Genomic DNA, 17,043 nt, shown 5'->3' with positions numbered 1-17,043 from the left:
CCAAATTACAGAAATTGAATTAATATTAAAATAAATCTCCATTGCTCTGAAATTAAATGCATTTATTGTGCTGAAAAAAGGAATACATAGATACAGCATTTATATATTTCTCATAAAAGTATAGGGTACATTTGTATCCCACAGTGCAGGAATATTGTATATTGAGGTTGTTTTCTTTTCCTTCTGCGAGGGTCTGGGGTACATTTGTATCCCACAGTGCAGGAAGGTTGTTAACACAGTGCAGGATAGGGTTAAGTCCATTGTTTAAAATATCATTTATTCTTACAAATATCGGTGTGGCATGCTCTAGAGAAGGATGTACTCTTTGCGCCTTACTTTCCATATTTGAGTTATATTATGCTGTCCTTCTACTCACAATGTTGTTGCGATATATTTGTATATACTCTAACTTATACTTACTAATAAATTGGTTTTTTTCACATTTAATCACTTAACGCTTCTGAATTGTGTGATTCCACAATATTAATCTGGTGTCCCGTCAAAAACACAATATTGATGATGATGATGATGATGATGATGATGATGATGATGATGATGATGATGATAATGATGATGGCAATATCAATAAAGGTTACAATAAAGCATAAACCTACAGTACCCACTGGGATACCAATACCAACTTGAGACATAGACGACATATAAAATGGTAGGACTTCATAATTTCCATACCCATACAATACATCCTGTCGCGTCCCACATCCCTCAATTCTATTCTCCTATACTCCCATTTTCATTCAATCTCTCTCTCTCTCTCTCTCTCTCTCTCTCTCTCTCTCTCTCACACACACACACACACACACACTTCTTATCTTCATTTGTTCTTCGTAGACGATTTAAGAAATTAAGGAGCAGCACAGGTGAAAGATAAAGAACTGAACAAGTGTGTCGGGGTCGAGAAATAGTAGTTCTTATCTTAATAGTGCCTTCTCAACTCGAATGACCGTGTTCCAGATAGTTGTACCATTTACAAAAAAAAATATTAGACCTTCCAACAAGACATCGCAAGGTATCGTCGCCTAGGCATTTCATAAACAAATATAGGTAATTCATCAAATACGCTGTCTGATGTCAACAGCAAGCACGACTAATGTTGTCCAAAGTCAATGTTGTTTTTGTTGTCCAAAGTCAATGTTGTCCAGAGTCAGTTGGGAATTAGTAATCTTTAATATTATTAATTAATATTTTATATTCAAAGAAAAAATGAAATTGTCTGAAGTGGAGATCGAACCCGTTACCTTCCCCGACACAGTGCAATGCCTAAACCACTCGGCCACTTTGCCCCCCCCCCCCCCTTTGTATAGATAAGTAATGAGAAAATTGCGCTTTGAAGTAATGTGATTTGTTTGTTGTAAATACAAAATCTTGGAACTCGAGGCCAAGACATCTGATAAACAAATTCTATATTTGATCTAAATTTTGCGGCATCATGACACTCGTTTTCGGATCGGGAGGTCCTGGGGATCTAGCTCCGCTAGGCGAATCGTTGAATCCTTGGAAGAAGCAAGCCCTAAACGTGCTCAAGGCGCTTTAAAAATTAAAAGGTCCCTGACCAACAGCAACACCTAACATGTAGAACGTTACATGACGTCTTTTAGGCGATTTTACAAATTTTTTTTAATCGAAAGAGAGACAACGCTTATAACGGTGAGGTACTCGTTTTACATCCTGAGTACGGTGGAGATTGTTTCCAAGGACACAATTATGCGACGAGCAAAGCTCAAACCCAGGACCTCCCGATCCGAAAGTGAGCGTCATACCACTAGACCACATTGTAACCTTCACAATAATGATGTAGAAAATAATGTGTATTTCAAGCGATCACGTGAAATTAGCTTGGAATGTTAACCTTTTCACTGCCGAACTCTGAAAAAAAATTGTATTTGTGATTCATCGTCTCAAAACGGTATTATGTTGGAACGAACAAGATGCTTAAAAGCCAAATTTAATGTTAAATTGGTCAAAATTATAAATCGTTAGCATTAGCACCCTAGAATATGGTATCCATTCTCTTCAATAAATCGTATAAACTCAACACAAGTCTTATATTTCTATAAATTCAATTTTCAACATCTTAACCAATCCGACTTAAATCCATTTTGAAAGCGAAGGGTCACATTTAATCATGTGACCAGAAAACTCGTCCTTCAAATATCGATCGATTTAAAAAATGACCAACTTGCAGAGAAGTCGTGAATGTCACACCATCCTCTCTTCCGTATCAAAACTCCTTGGAAGTGCGTAATCAATCATCCGGAGTGAATCGTTATCAATGAATAGGTTACATATTAAATCATAACTACGATTGTAGCATGCAGACTAGAAAATACAATTCCAATGTGCGGCTATGTGGTCTAGTGGTAACACACTCGCTTTGGATCGGAAGGTCCTGGGTTCGAGCCTCGCGCTCGGCGCATAGTTGAGTCCTTGGGAAAGGCTCTTTACTCGCATTCTCTCACCGTACTCAGGTGTAAAATGAGAACCTGGCCCTTAACAGCGTTGTCTTTGTCCGGCAAATTGTAATATCGCCTAACAGGCGTCATGTCCCGTCCTACATGTTAAATTTTGCTGTTGACCAAGGACCCCTTGTAAAGCACTTGAGCACATTTAGTGGATATCGCGCTATATAAAGCTCAATTGGAACCAGAATTTAGATAGCACAATTTTGTGTTTTACTTCCACTTCTACAAGCAGAAGTAAAATCGAACACAGAATATAAGTGAGATTGTCTGCCAGTATTGGACATTTATTTTTTAAAAGAATGAATCTATCAATTTATATGAAAATCACGATTACATACAAAAATATCAATATATGTGACTTTTTCTAAATTGAAATAGATCAGTCTGGTCTTTCAAGAGTACCGGTTCCTCCATATCGAAATATGTTCAATGCTGTTGTATTTGCACGCCAGAAAAAAGAAGAAAATCGAATCAAATCATGTCACCTATTAGATACTTTTACCACTAAAATTTATATTACCTCTAAAACTACTATTACCACTAAAACTACTATTACCACTAACACTGATATTACAAATAAAACTACAGTTACAATGAGAACTATTATTTACACTAAAGTAACACAAACACTACTATTACCACTAAAACAACTGTTACCATTAAAATTATTATAACCACTAAAACTACAATTACTCCTTCAAAAACTATTACCACTAAAACTAATATTACCAATAAAAATCACAGTACCAATAAAACATATGTTACAACGAAAACTAATATTACGACTAAAACTGTTATTCCAATAAACTACTATTACCACTAAAACATCCATTACCACTAAAACTACTTTTACCATAGAAACTAGTATTATCAATATAAGTACTATTAAAACCAAAAACTAGAGGTCCCAAAATAATCCAATAATATGTAGAGAAAGGTAAAGGGAGTAAATGTGACTCAGATATTTGGGAACAACACAAAACAAATGAAGATTCGGCCTTTGACCTTTAACAAGTAAACACGAAATTATATATATATATATATAGAGGTAAAATGTGTTTGTGTGTGTGTGTGTGTCTGTGTGTGTGTGTGCAAGTGAAGAAAGAGAGAGAGAGAGAGAGAGAGAGAGAGAGAGAGAGAGGGAGAGAGAGTGACAATGAGACGAGGTAATGATAGAAAAAAGACTATATGATATATCAAAAAAAATTCTGAGCCTTATATAGCGCAATATCAACAAAATGTGCTCGAAGCACTTTACAAGGGGTCCCTGGTCAACAGCAACATTTAACACGTAGGACGGGACATAACGCCTGTTAGGCGATATAAGAATTTTTCGGACAAAACAACGCTGTTAACAGCCAGGTACTCATTTTACACCTGAGTACGGTGAGAGAATGTGAGTAAAGAGCCTTTTCCAAGGATTCAACTATGCGCCGAGCGCGAGGCTCGAACCCAGGACCTTCCGATCCGAAAGCGAGTGTCATACCACTAGACCATATAGCCGAAAAAGGTAGGGGGACGGGAGGGAGGGAGGGGGGTGTTATTGAAGAATACTAGAGAGAGAGAAAGAGAGAAAGAGAGAGAGAGAGAGAGAGAGAGAGAGAGAGAGAGAACCGAAGAGGAAGGATGCGTTTCAGTCATATTTAAAATAAAGTAAAGACATAAAATCAAAAACAAAAAAAACAAAACAAAAAAACTAGACGTCTCGGTTAGTCGAACGATTAAATAGGAAAATGAATTCATAGTATTCTAAAATGTAATAAAAATAGAGTAAACTTAGCTTTGAAATTCTCCTTGATAAAGGCTTGTAGTCATGTTAGCGATGAATAAAAAAAGAATTATTTTGTTACAGTACAATTTGGTGCTGCTCAAAATTAAATATATAAGCACTGATGACAATTAATAATAATATAATAATAATAATAATAATAATAATAATAATAATAATAATAATAATAATAATATAATAATAATAATATATAATTAATAATAATAATAATAATAATAATATAATAATAATAATAATAATAATAATAATAATAATAATAATAATAATAATAATAATGATAATAATAATATAATATATAATAATAATAATAATAATAAATAATAATAATAATAATAAGAAGAAGAAGAAGAAGAAGAAGAAGAAGAAGAAGAAGATATTAATGAATATATTATCATCAGTATAATGATAGATATATAAATGCTCTAGGTTTCAGTATCGAATCATTGAAAACACGAAAAATTGCATTAGAAAAATACTGAAAGAGGTTATATAAATAACTGGACAGACAAATATATATATATATATATATATATATATATATTATATATATATATATATATACATAGATACATAGATACATAGATAGATAGATAGATAGATAGCTGGATAGATAGATGAGGTCACGGGGGGGGGGGGCAGTGGCACAAGTAAAATATAACTTGCGAATCGGAATTATTGTAATGTGTATATTAAAAAGTTATATTTTCTCTTCCCATACTTGCTTAATGTGATTGCCATATTTCGTCACCATTGACCAATACTCTGCCACAGGACCAAAATCAATTACTTTTACAAGGAAACTCTGTAAAATAAGAATTTAAAAAAAATAACAATACAAACACAAACAGAATTTTAAGTTTAAAAAAAAAACCAAATGATTATGTATACATTGTATGCGCTTGGCTAAGAAACTCACACCATTGCCATCCGGAAGTATAACGTACCAACGCACAAAACTATATATAACAATGATCTTTTATGGTCTGGTTAATACAGTTTAGTAAGATTTACTCATAAACACTGATGGGGAAAAATCAATAACATAGACCTGAGTGACGTCAACATCATTCTATCTATAGATAGACCGAAGCTGTGCTTTCGATTGTAATCATTACAGACAAACCGACAGGCCCTTCCTTAAATCATTTCTATATTATTGATCGATGTAATCTTGGTAGTCCCATATGCCGCTGTTGTATTCTGACAAAGGTCTTACAAATACTTTGTAGCATATTTCTTTTCCTATTGTGGTACATGATGACAGGTTTCGACGTAGAAAGCTTAATTTAACGGCCAGGTACTCATTTTACACCTAAGTACGGTAAGAGAACGTGAGTGAAGAGCCTTTTCCAATGACTCAAATCTTCGCCGAGCTAGGCTCGAAACTAGGACCGTCCTATCCGAAAACGAGTTTCATACCACTAGACCACATAGCCTGGTTCTTGTCGATGTTACAATTATTTCTACTAGAGACATTGCTGTTAACGCCCAGGTACTCATTTTACACTCGAGTTAGGTGATATAAAGGGAGTAAAGAGTTTTTTTCAAGGACTCAAATATGCGCCCACTCATAGAGGGTCTCGAACCCAAGTCTTTCCGATCCAAAGATGTGTGTTCAGTATTGTTCTCGGCTAGGCACCCCTTGCAAAGCGCTTTGCGCACGTTTAGTTGGTATTCCTCTAGATAAATGCTATTTTCATTTTTTTTAAAAAGAACATTGGGATTCGCATTAACCATGATAAATCAGTGGATATGTGCTATATAAATGTCCAAACTTGTTCTATCTATTTCAATTGGTGCAAACATTTTTACTTACCACTCCTGATCGCACTTGTTAATGTCACACATCGTTGCCTTCCAGAGAGAGACGAGAAGCCCCTCTGACTTTTAGATAGGGACAACAGGCCCTCTGCCTTCTAGAGAAGGAAGAAAAGCCCAGCTGACTGCTAGACAGTGACGAAAAGCCCCTCGACCTTTAATAAAAGCCCCTTTAATTTGACGTGACGGTCTATTCAAAGGGAACTGAGCTAGGGCGAGTTGATTTGCTCAAGGCTACACAATGTAGGGACGATAACACCCTCTGTCTTCTTGACGGGGACGAAAAACCCCTTTGCCTTCTTGACAGTGACGAAAAAACCCCTCTGTAGAAGCTGTAACTATGATCTCACTGTTTGACAGAATATTATTCTAAATGAGTGAGTCCATTTAGAACACGTGAGTTCGCGACATTATGAAAACAAGGACTTGAAGTCTCTGTTCCTGTTAGTTGATCCCCTGACAGTTATATAAATATTCAAATTTGAAAAGCTTTAAACCTTTGCAGAAGTTGGAAATAAACAGTTTTCAACAATAAACATATAGAATAAAAACTTATTAATGGACTTCAAAACAGTATGTGCAGATTTGCCCTTTGGAACTCCCGCCTACTGTCTTTCTAATTCAGTCATGTCTGCAGATCGGGATTTGGCCCAATTTGTCGCGAGTCATGCCAAGCTTGTAAAATTACTCTAACTACTCGTACATATACGGTTAAATAAATGTAATTTTCAAAACGTTAACACGATAGAGCAGCAATGGATCTCTCGAACGACAAAAATTGACCAAAGCTAGAAACGGGCGCTTAAATGACCCATTACGTTTCAGGTAACGTGGGCATTTATATAGCGCAATATCCACTAAACGTGTTCAAGGCGCTTTACACGCGGTCCCTAGCCAACAGCAATATGTAACATGTGGGATGAGACATGACTCTATTTAAGCGATAGTACAATTTGATTTAAAAAATGAAGAAATCAGAAAACGAAAGCAGCTGGCCTACCAATGCATTCAACCAGCTCTAAAATGTATGGAATAGAAATGACATTATCAGTGAGAATAAACGAATACAGATTTACGATTATTCCGATTATTCCGATATTGCCATATTATAATTGTGCAACCTGGGGCCTCACGAAAATGAAGTTAGAAAGTCTCGATTCATACCCACAGATTAGAGAGAGGGGTGATCATACCACCACAAACAATTGCTTCGCGTAATCGGAATAAAAATTATATCTATGAAAGAACTAGAGTCTAACGCCTGAGTACAGTAATAAAAGAACAGTGATGGAAGCTATTTGATTACATCTTACGTCTAGATGATAACATTCCACCCAAAACTGCAATGACAGAATATTTCCTTCATGACAACATATATGTTTGGAGACCACAACATCAACAGTAACTACACCGAACCAGGATCTCTCTACATATTTGATATGTCTGGATTCAGATGATGCCGAACTTATCCTTGAAGAACTAAGAAATACTGCAGTGCCCTCCGTACTTAAGTCACAGGCCTTAAAACTCTGGCCCAGGACCGCGACCAATGGAAACAATTTACAGCATGGGTAGAGAGAGCAGCTATACTCCTCGAGTTTTAAAACTACGTGGCTGAGTCACACAATTCACAGCAGGCGTCATTCAGACTGCGAAGCTTACCAGTTACTTACTTACACAGATAACATTGTTAACAACCAGGTACTCATTTTACAACTAAGTACGGTGAGAGAATGTGTTGAAAGAGCCTTTTCCTAAGGACTCAATATATGCGCCGCTCAAAGGAGCGGGACTCGAAACTCGGACCTTCCGATCAGAGGGCGAATGTCATGCCACAAGACCAAATGACTCACTCATTCAATCTTTTCCGGTCATGCTGGCACTTGAGGCCATGCAAGGGATCTCCACCTGGTCCTGTCAACAGCTATTCTTGGGGCCATTTCGAGGGACAGACCTCTCTGCTTGAGGTCCCTCTCAGTCTCCAAGTCCCCTTGGAGCGGCCTCACATCCTCTTTCCTTTGGGTGTCCATCGCAGAGCCTTCCTTATCAGTGATTCATCAGGTGTGCCACAGACATGCCCCAACCATTGCCATTCTCTCCTTGTAATGAGACACTCCAGAGACTCCGCTTCAGCCCAACATGATCACACAAAATAGTGTTGAAAACGTCGTGAAACACAATAAATTAATCAATTACTTACCAACAATTTGGATTTTTCGTTTTCGTCTTTCAAAGCGGTTTCCATCTTGGCAGTTGAATCAAATATATAACATGCTTCTGATCGTTCACAGAAAGGATGATACGCCCCTCATGCGGATCCTAAGATAAAGATAGAAGACAAAATAGTATCTGAGACTGAATCACAGAGACATAAAACTTATGTAATAGCAATAGGGTTTTCATTGGGCAGAGACGTTGTGAAATCACGTCTTCTACTCTTTCGGTTCCAAAATGATTGGAAGTATGTTTGTACCAGTCCTTTTTATGACTAACAGTGAATATGTTATATATTGAATCATAAAGTGGCATAACTAGTTTAGTAAGAGGATATATCGGCAGATTTTGAGGATTACGGGACGTATAAGATCGATGATGGATGACCTTTATTGACGACCAGCATACATTAATTTAGTCTAGAAAATAAGATGCCATCACTTTGAAATCAGAAGATGAATTACTCACAGTGTATCCAGTTCTCCATAAGAGTGGTATTACACTTCCAGTGAGATTGGAACCCGTATTTTGACATCACACTTTGCGGTTTTAATAACAGATGACGCTTTGCTATATCTGGCCGTGTCAAGTAAGCAAAAATCCTCTCACTCATAATGTTCCTTTGTAATGTAACTTAGATTAAGTTCAGGAATTCTCAGCTTTCTATCTTCAGTGGGTGATTAGTACTCACAAAATGTTCTCTAATAATTTTTAAAGTTTACACACAGTTTTGTATGTATTTGTATAATAGTTGATATGAGCTTTTCTATAAAGAGCAATATCCACTAAACTTGCTCAATGCGCTTTACAAGGGAAACACTTAACATCTAGGACGTGATATGACGCCTGCTAGGCTATATTACAATTGTTTTCGGACAGAAACAACGCTGTTATTGGCCAGGTACTCATTTTACACCTGAGTACGGTGAGGGAATGTGAGTAAAGATACTTTTTCAAAGACTCTTTTTTCGCCGAGCGAGGCTCTAACCGAGCACCTTTCGGTCTGAAAGCGAATGTTATATCACTAGACCACAGAGCCTCACATATGGCGGGTGGAAATGGTGTGAATTCTACCTAAACATTATATAACACAAATACTCAAATGCATGTTGACCGACTTGACATCGAAAACTCACATACCAATGCAACACTTTAGTTTATTGTCTCGATATCATTTATTTGGTCTTGGGTATTTGTATCTCGCATTGACATAGAAAATAACACAACCTACGTGTGAGACAAAAAAAAAAACTATATGAAAGTGTATTAGAAAAACTGAGGGAGTGGAGCAGGCATTAATATTAATAATAACAGAAAATGTAGAAAATTGCCAGAGGACAAAAGAGAATATTTTTTTTTAATTCTCGACCATGGGGGCTCGAAGCCACGATCTTACTGGCCATGAGAGGAACGCTATCAATCCACCACTCCAAAGAAAAGGCGATTTGATACGTAGTGTATATCTCGAGTCTTTCTCCCAATTCGAGAAAGACACTAGATACGGTCGAAACCAGTTTTGTTTTTGGTTTTTTGTTTTTTTGAGTTGGAAGATGGCGTCGACTGTCAAGCGTTCCTCTCCCGGCCAGGCGAATTGGATTCAATATGTTGATGTCACGTCGCCCAGCAACGGCGGCCATCTTGGTTCTAAGCAAAGAAAATCATTACTTTTTATTTTCATGCTGGCTAGAACTTTTCATATGCCTTGTGATCAGAATGTGTAAAAGTCAAAACATGATCAAATTTATGTGGCTTTTTTTCCTCTGGATACGCATTTATCCTCGCCGGAGAAATAATTCATACGGCGTCCGCCATTGTTCCGATAGTTTAGAGCCAGTGTTACTAAGTTACCATGCGTCATTAGGAAGGAAGTGACGTTACGACTGTTGAAGAGTATTGGAGTGACCAATCGATGACATCTCAGGACGGACGTAATTTTCATATTATATATATATATCCGTATATATATATATGTCCGTATATATATATATTGGCTCTTACAAAGTTTGGAGACAAAGATGTAAAATTCATCATAATTAGTAGTACTACATATTTAATGATATAGATATTTGTCTATTTATATATCCCTCTATCTATATGTTTCCATCTATTTGTCAAATATTCCAAATATATCAATTTGAATTTGTAATAATCGATTTAATTTTTCATTATTGTTTATTATTATTATTATTATTTATTATTATTATTATTATTATTATTATTATTATTATTATTATTATTATTTTATTATTATTATTATTATTATTATTATTATATTATTATTATTTTATCATCGTAATTATTATATTTGTTATCATATCATCTTCATATTATATTTTATTATTATTATTATTATTATTATTATTATTATTTATTATTATTATTTTATTATTATGTCATTATTTCATCATCGTAATTATAGTATGTTGTTATCATGACACAATTATCAAATTTTATTATTATTATTATTGATAGTTATCATTATTATTATTTTATTATTATTATTATTTATTATTATTATTATTTTATTATTATTATTACTGTTGTTGTTATTATTATTAATATCATTGCTACCGTTGTTACTCTCATCGTCGTCGTCTCCATCACCGCCATAGCCACAACTGTTATTGTCATCATCGTCTTCATCATCATCATCATCGTCGTCATCTCTAAGCGCTTAGAGTCTGGTGTCTCGGAGTTATAGCGCTATATAAGTTTTCAGCATTATTTATTTATATCATCATCGTCTTCTCATCATCATCATCATTATCATCGTCATCAACACTAATATCATTATTACCTCTGGGACATTCTGTGGCAGAGTCTGAAACTTCACTGTTCAAATTAATACTCAGCTCTATACATTGTACATTATTTTAGGAAATGGTATTATGTCAATGAATATGTTACCCTTGTTACATTATCATGTATATTTCCTGAAATAAACAATTTTGATATGTATGTATGTATGTATGTATGTATGTATGTATGTATGTATGTATGTATGTATGTATGTATGTATGTATGTATGTACCAACACACAAAATTGTGTGTATCCATGAACGCTTATAGACGGGTTAATACAGTTCAGTGAGCATTATTCATAAACGCGGATGGCAAAAAACAATAACAAAGACATCAGTGACCTCATCTTCGAACTATCTATACTTGTGTAGAAACAATGTGCATGCGTGTATGTTTGTGTATGTCTGTGTCTGTACTTGTAAATGTGTTGATGTTCATACCATGAACAAGCTGTTTGAGCATTGTTTGCCTCACATGAATTGCCTTTTATTTGGACAATAAAGATTATATAGATAGTTCGAAGATGACGTCACTCAGGTCTTTGTTATTGTTTTTTTGCCATCCGCTTTATGAGTAATGCTCACTGAACTGTATTAACCCGACTATAAACCTTCATGGATACACACAGTTTTGTGTGTTGGTCCGTTATACATCCGGATGGCAATGTTATGAGCTTCTTAGCCAAGCGCAAACTATCTATGTATAGATAGAATGCGCTTGGCCAAGGAGTTCACAACAGTGCCATCCGGAAGTATAACGGACCAACACACAAACTCTGTGTAACCATGAACTTTTATAGTCTGGTTAATACAGTTTAGTGAGAACAACTCACAAACGCGGATGGCAAAAACAATTACAAAGGCCTGAGTGACGTCATCTGCATACTATCTATATGTATATATATATATATATATATATATATATATATATATATACAGTTATGTTACATAATATAATGACTTACATTCAAGTGCAAGAAACTGTATGGTCCCGCATTACCCAACACAGTTGGGTTGTCGGTCGCCTGTTTAAATGATAAAATATATACAAACATTTTTTAAATGATTGTATGTAAATATATTTCCAATAGAAAAAAATCCCAAGAAAATAAAGGAATAAAGGAATTCACAAATTTTTAAAAATAAGCAAAACAAAAAAGAATCCCCCCCCCCCCTTCCAAAAAAAAGAAACGTTTATAACAGACAAACAAACAAACGAACAAACCAAAATACACCCCCCCCCCCAAAAAAAATAGGGGAGAAGACACAAGAAAACAATTTAAAATAAACAAACAGAAAACAACAAACAAACAAAAAATAAGCAGACAATCCAACAGAGAAATACATAAACAACTGGTATGTATTTAGGTGAATACATGGGGTGGGGTGGTAACCGACAGGAGCCATGGACTTGATTTAATGCTGTGGTGGATTTTGATTGTTTGACAGTGTTTCCATTACACCAATGAGCCCATGACAATTTGGGTTATCAGACCTGAAAAAGTACACGTTGGTTTGAGGGTAATTCCATGACACCAATGAGCCCATAACGCTTTGGGCGATCGGACCTGTTACTACCAAATCCACTTCGACACACACCAGTTCTAATTTTTTATTATGGAAATGCTCAATAATAATTGTATGATATTGTGCATCAGATGTGCTGTTATTTAAAAAAACGAAAAAAAAAAACAACTATCAGATCGTCAAATATTGTGTGCATACGTTGGTTGGAGCACAAATGTTTGACAGAATGATAAAAATGCACACATTGCGAGGAATCTATCAAAAACGTTGAAGCTTTAAAATGCATCATTTATATGTGTGACATGTTGCGACCATCTCTCATTCATTCCATGCTTTATCATAAAATTTTGAATAGCTTTGATAATATGTCTAGACTGCATTATGTAGATTAAACGTGCATCAATTAACATTGTGATGAGTTTATAGACTCAAACTTTATGATCCAATTGTTGAATAGAATTGAAACTCAATTTCTATTGTCTTAATAGACAATGCATGGATTAACTTCGTAAGAGAACGCCACGGCCATTTTTATTTGGGTACCTGAGAGATATTTTCAGCATTTAATATCTTATATATTTCGCTCACTAATCGTAGATTTGTTTTCCAGTGTTAAGAGAGGGAAATGGTTAATGTAAATTTCAAGAAATTGATTGTATTCGTAATAATACATTAATTAATGAGAGGAATCACTAGCCAGTATAAGATTCAACGCAAGTACTCCCATCTCATTGTCATACTCGCTAACTGGAAGGTTGACACACAAACCACGTGCTAAAGTTGACGGGGTCTGTTTTAGATGGGATTTATTTAATGACACAAATTTGATTTTTCTATTACAATTGGTCAAATCGATTCGGAGCCTTAGTGTTACAAGAAACCCAATTTGCCAAATATACATACAATAAGATGAGGTTGACGTCATTGGCTTTATTATTATTATTATTATTATTATTATTATTATTATTATTATTATTATTATTATTATTATTATTAGTTTTACACCGCCAATTGGGTGATTAGTTCTCAGTTGAGTCACTATAAATCTTAAAGGTTACACGTTATTTGTGAGTGGCGGCCATTGATCTTAAGGGCCAAGATCTTTTCTTTAACTTCTTGTCCACCCAGCAGTGATTGGTTTGCTGGGTCAGTTAGACTGCTATAGACTAGCGTCCTATCTAAAGGATGCCGAGCAATACTATTGTCCGTTTCACATGAAAGAAACCGGGATAAATTTCATAGGCCTAATGCCTCTGAACGAACTACCTTTTTACATTTGACCTGGCAGGCAGTTTAGGTGAGTATTTTACCCCGATACATATCATCATTATGAACTATTTTCACGTTGAAAAATGCAGTGCTCAGTGAACTCACTCGAGTTCACTAAGTTTTAAAATCGCCCAAAAATGTTCAATTGTCCATTCATATCAACTCGAGAGAGTTTTAAAAATATTATAGCAAGTAGCTAACCAACATGTGCGGCTATGCGCGGTGTAGTTGTATGAAACTCGCTTTCGGATCGGAAGTTGCTGGGTTCCAGCGTGGTCCGGGATTCCAAAAACAAAGCAAGAGTGTAAGAATCGTATATTAATCCAGCCCTCTCCCGAAATAGTAACGCGTAATGATATCATGTTTTCATAATAATTTGTGACGTCATATTATAACTTTTTAAATTTCACTAAAATGTGATTCTTTTAAAAGAAATAATGTTATTTAAGTGTTTTGAACATGCCTTTTATTCAAAGATGACGAAATCGGAATTGAATGAGGGATAGAATAATTGATTTCTTACACTCTTGCGTTTTGGAATTCAAACTTTGCTCCCAACGCCCACTCACAAGCTCGCGTAGAGGATGGGAACATGTCCGGCAAAAAAGCAAGAATGTAAGAATCGTATATTTTTCTACCCATAATCTTGGAAAACGCTTGTAATTTTAAGAAACAAACAGAATCATTGAATACAATAATGTTCTGACCCTTTGAATAAAATGATTACTCAACAGGCCACACAGCGTAGCCGGGGGTGATCGAACTCGGTACCTTCCGGGTAGGAAGCAAAGCTCGTACCGCTGAGCTACGCTGTCCCCGCCTTTTTCGAGAATACGGCAATAATTGGTTAATTACATCTCTTCGTTAGTCTTTTTTATAAATATTTTTAACCAACCGCATGTAAAACATTTTCAACTATCACGTATTTGTAACTAAAGCAGAAAACAAACCCAGCTCCATTTAATATAAAGGCGGCAGGTAGTCGACTGTTAGTGCCAAACTCTATGAAAACGCTTTTTCACAATTTAGCCATCACGAATTTACTTTAATGACACATTCCAGAACCAATGCGCACAAACAGTTGTTCATCCCCAGTACCATTCGCGCACGGAACAGCATCCCTGAAAATGTCAGAGCAACCGATAACCCGAAAATATTCTATAAATAGAAACAAGATGACGTCACTCTGTTCTTTGTTATTTCTTTTTGCCTTCGCGATTATTTGTAATTCTCAATAAACTGTATTAACCAGACTATAAACGTTAAAGGTTACACAAAGTTTTGTGTGTTGGTCCGTTGAACTTCCGGATGGCAATGTTGTGAGCTTCTTAGCCATGCGCATACTATCTATAGTTATCTCGACCAGTTTAAAACCAATAGATAGATATTACATATTGCAAAATGGCTTCTCCTTGTTTCAATGTCGATGCAATAAAAGCCATGATAGATAGAAGAAATGTGCATATATAACCTTATGAGCGACAAAATCTCTCCTCTTTGTAGTTTTAGAAATATTGTACTCCAAAGAGTAAAAATCTATTTTTAACGGTCGTCTGCTAATCGTACGAGTTTTGTCGCTTGACATAATCTAAAATGACCTCTTTTCTAACTATGTGCCAACTTTCAGTCATATTCAATTATAAACAACGTCGTAATTTATTTTAAAATGTAGCATGTACGAAACGGCTTCGTCCCATATTTTGTCGCGAATTTGGGCACTTCGTGAGCGAAAAAGAGGCCCAAAGATTTGTGCGGGATAGTCATTGATAAAAAAAAAGACAAATTGAATAGGGGTCCCAGAGAGAGAATCTTTACTCAAATTCTGTCATCGTACTTATGTGTAAAATGAGTAGGTAGTCTATGTCTGACAATATTGGAAAGTTCCGTAACTGCTGTCATGTCTCATCGTACTTGTTAAGTAAAACTGATGACAGGGGACACCTTGTAAAACAATTTAAACACTTTTGGTGTATATTGCGCTATTCAAAAGATCAAGTTTTTGTGTTTTTCTGCATTGGCAATTACTCTATACATAAGACCAATGTTTTGTGTTTGTATTCAATTTATTTTAATAGAATGAGGAACATAACGGGTTTAAAACAATCAACCGTGCATTTAATAACATTTGTGGGGTTATGTGGCTTTGTGGTATGACATTTGTTTTCGGATTGGACGGTCATAGGTTTGAGCCTCTGTCAGGGCATATTTGATTCCTTGGTAAAACAAATCTTTACTTGCAATCTCGCACCCAAATCGGGCGTAAAATGAATATCTGGACAGATTTGTCTGTGTCCGAAAATATTGTAATTTACCCTAAGCTGCGTCAGATCTCTTCTTACATATTCAGTGACGTAGGTAACTGGGGACACCTTATAAAGCCTGCTGAGCATGTTTAGTGAATATTACTCTATACATGAGATCAAGGTTTTGTGTTTTTATACAAATGATACAAAGAAAAATACTTCCACACTATTGACTGAAAGGACTATTCTTTGTTGCTACTTTCTCCTATCCATGTGTGACTAACAGTGGGTAAGTATTAATCAATTTTGCGCTTAATGGCACCTACATTACTATCTTATTTATCCCAGAATTAAATACTCAATACCAATAGAAATTCTGCTGTATTTATTATCATCTATATCTATTACTTTGTTTTCATGGAAACCGATATTAACACTTGCCATAATCAATAGTAATATCAACACTGTTGCCACCAACAATATTAACATCATCAATGTTACCGTCATAAATATCAATATCAACACTCTTGTCATATTCAATACATCAATATCATCCCCGATGTCATCAATGGCAACACTTTTGCCATCATCAGTACCAATATCGCTATCCGATACAGGTTGGTTTTAGAGGGTAGAAGATACCTGAATTGTCATCAGACAAAAAGACAAATTTAATAGGGATCCCAGAGAAAAAATCTTCACTCCAATTATCTCACCTTACCTTATTGTAAAATGAGTAAGTAGTCTATATCAGAAAATACTCTAATATTCCGTAAATGGTGTCATGTCTCTACCTACTTGTTAAGTAAAGCTGATGACAGGGGACACCTTGTGAAACGCTTTAGGCACGTTTGGTGTATTCAAAAGATCAAATGTATGTGTTTTCCTGCAAATGATAGAGA

The 17,043-nt window shown here is 35.4% G+C and overlaps 1 long non-coding RNA gene across 1 annotated transcript; it reads right to left on the bottom strand.

Annotated features, from left to right (window-relative positions):
* Nucleotides 1-2,749: 2,749 nt before the first annotated feature.
* On the bottom strand, nt 2,750-12,951 carry LOC144966164 (uncharacterized). The gene is made up of 4 exons (XR_013644168.1): nt 12,068-12,951; nt 8,288-8,406; nt 4,988-5,071; nt 2,750-2,929 (listed from the first exon to the last, which is right to left on the bottom strand). It is a non-coding gene; the product is annotated as an uncharacterized LOC144966164 (long non-coding RNA).
* Between the last annotated feature and the right edge of the window lie 4,092 nt (nt 12,952-17,043).

The sequence above is a fragment of the Berghia stephanieae genome, chromosome 1, assembly GCF_034508935.2.
Source record: "Berghia stephanieae isolate SIO BIC M18660-M18661 chromosome 1, UCSD_Bste_1.3, whole genome shotgun sequence".
In the NCBI taxonomy this organism is placed as follows: domain Eukaryota; kingdom Metazoa; phylum Mollusca; class Gastropoda; order Nudibranchia; family Aeolidiidae; genus Berghia; species Berghia stephanieae.
Note: the sequence above shows the minus strand (reverse complement) of the source record. Positions and strands in the feature narration are given on the sequence as shown.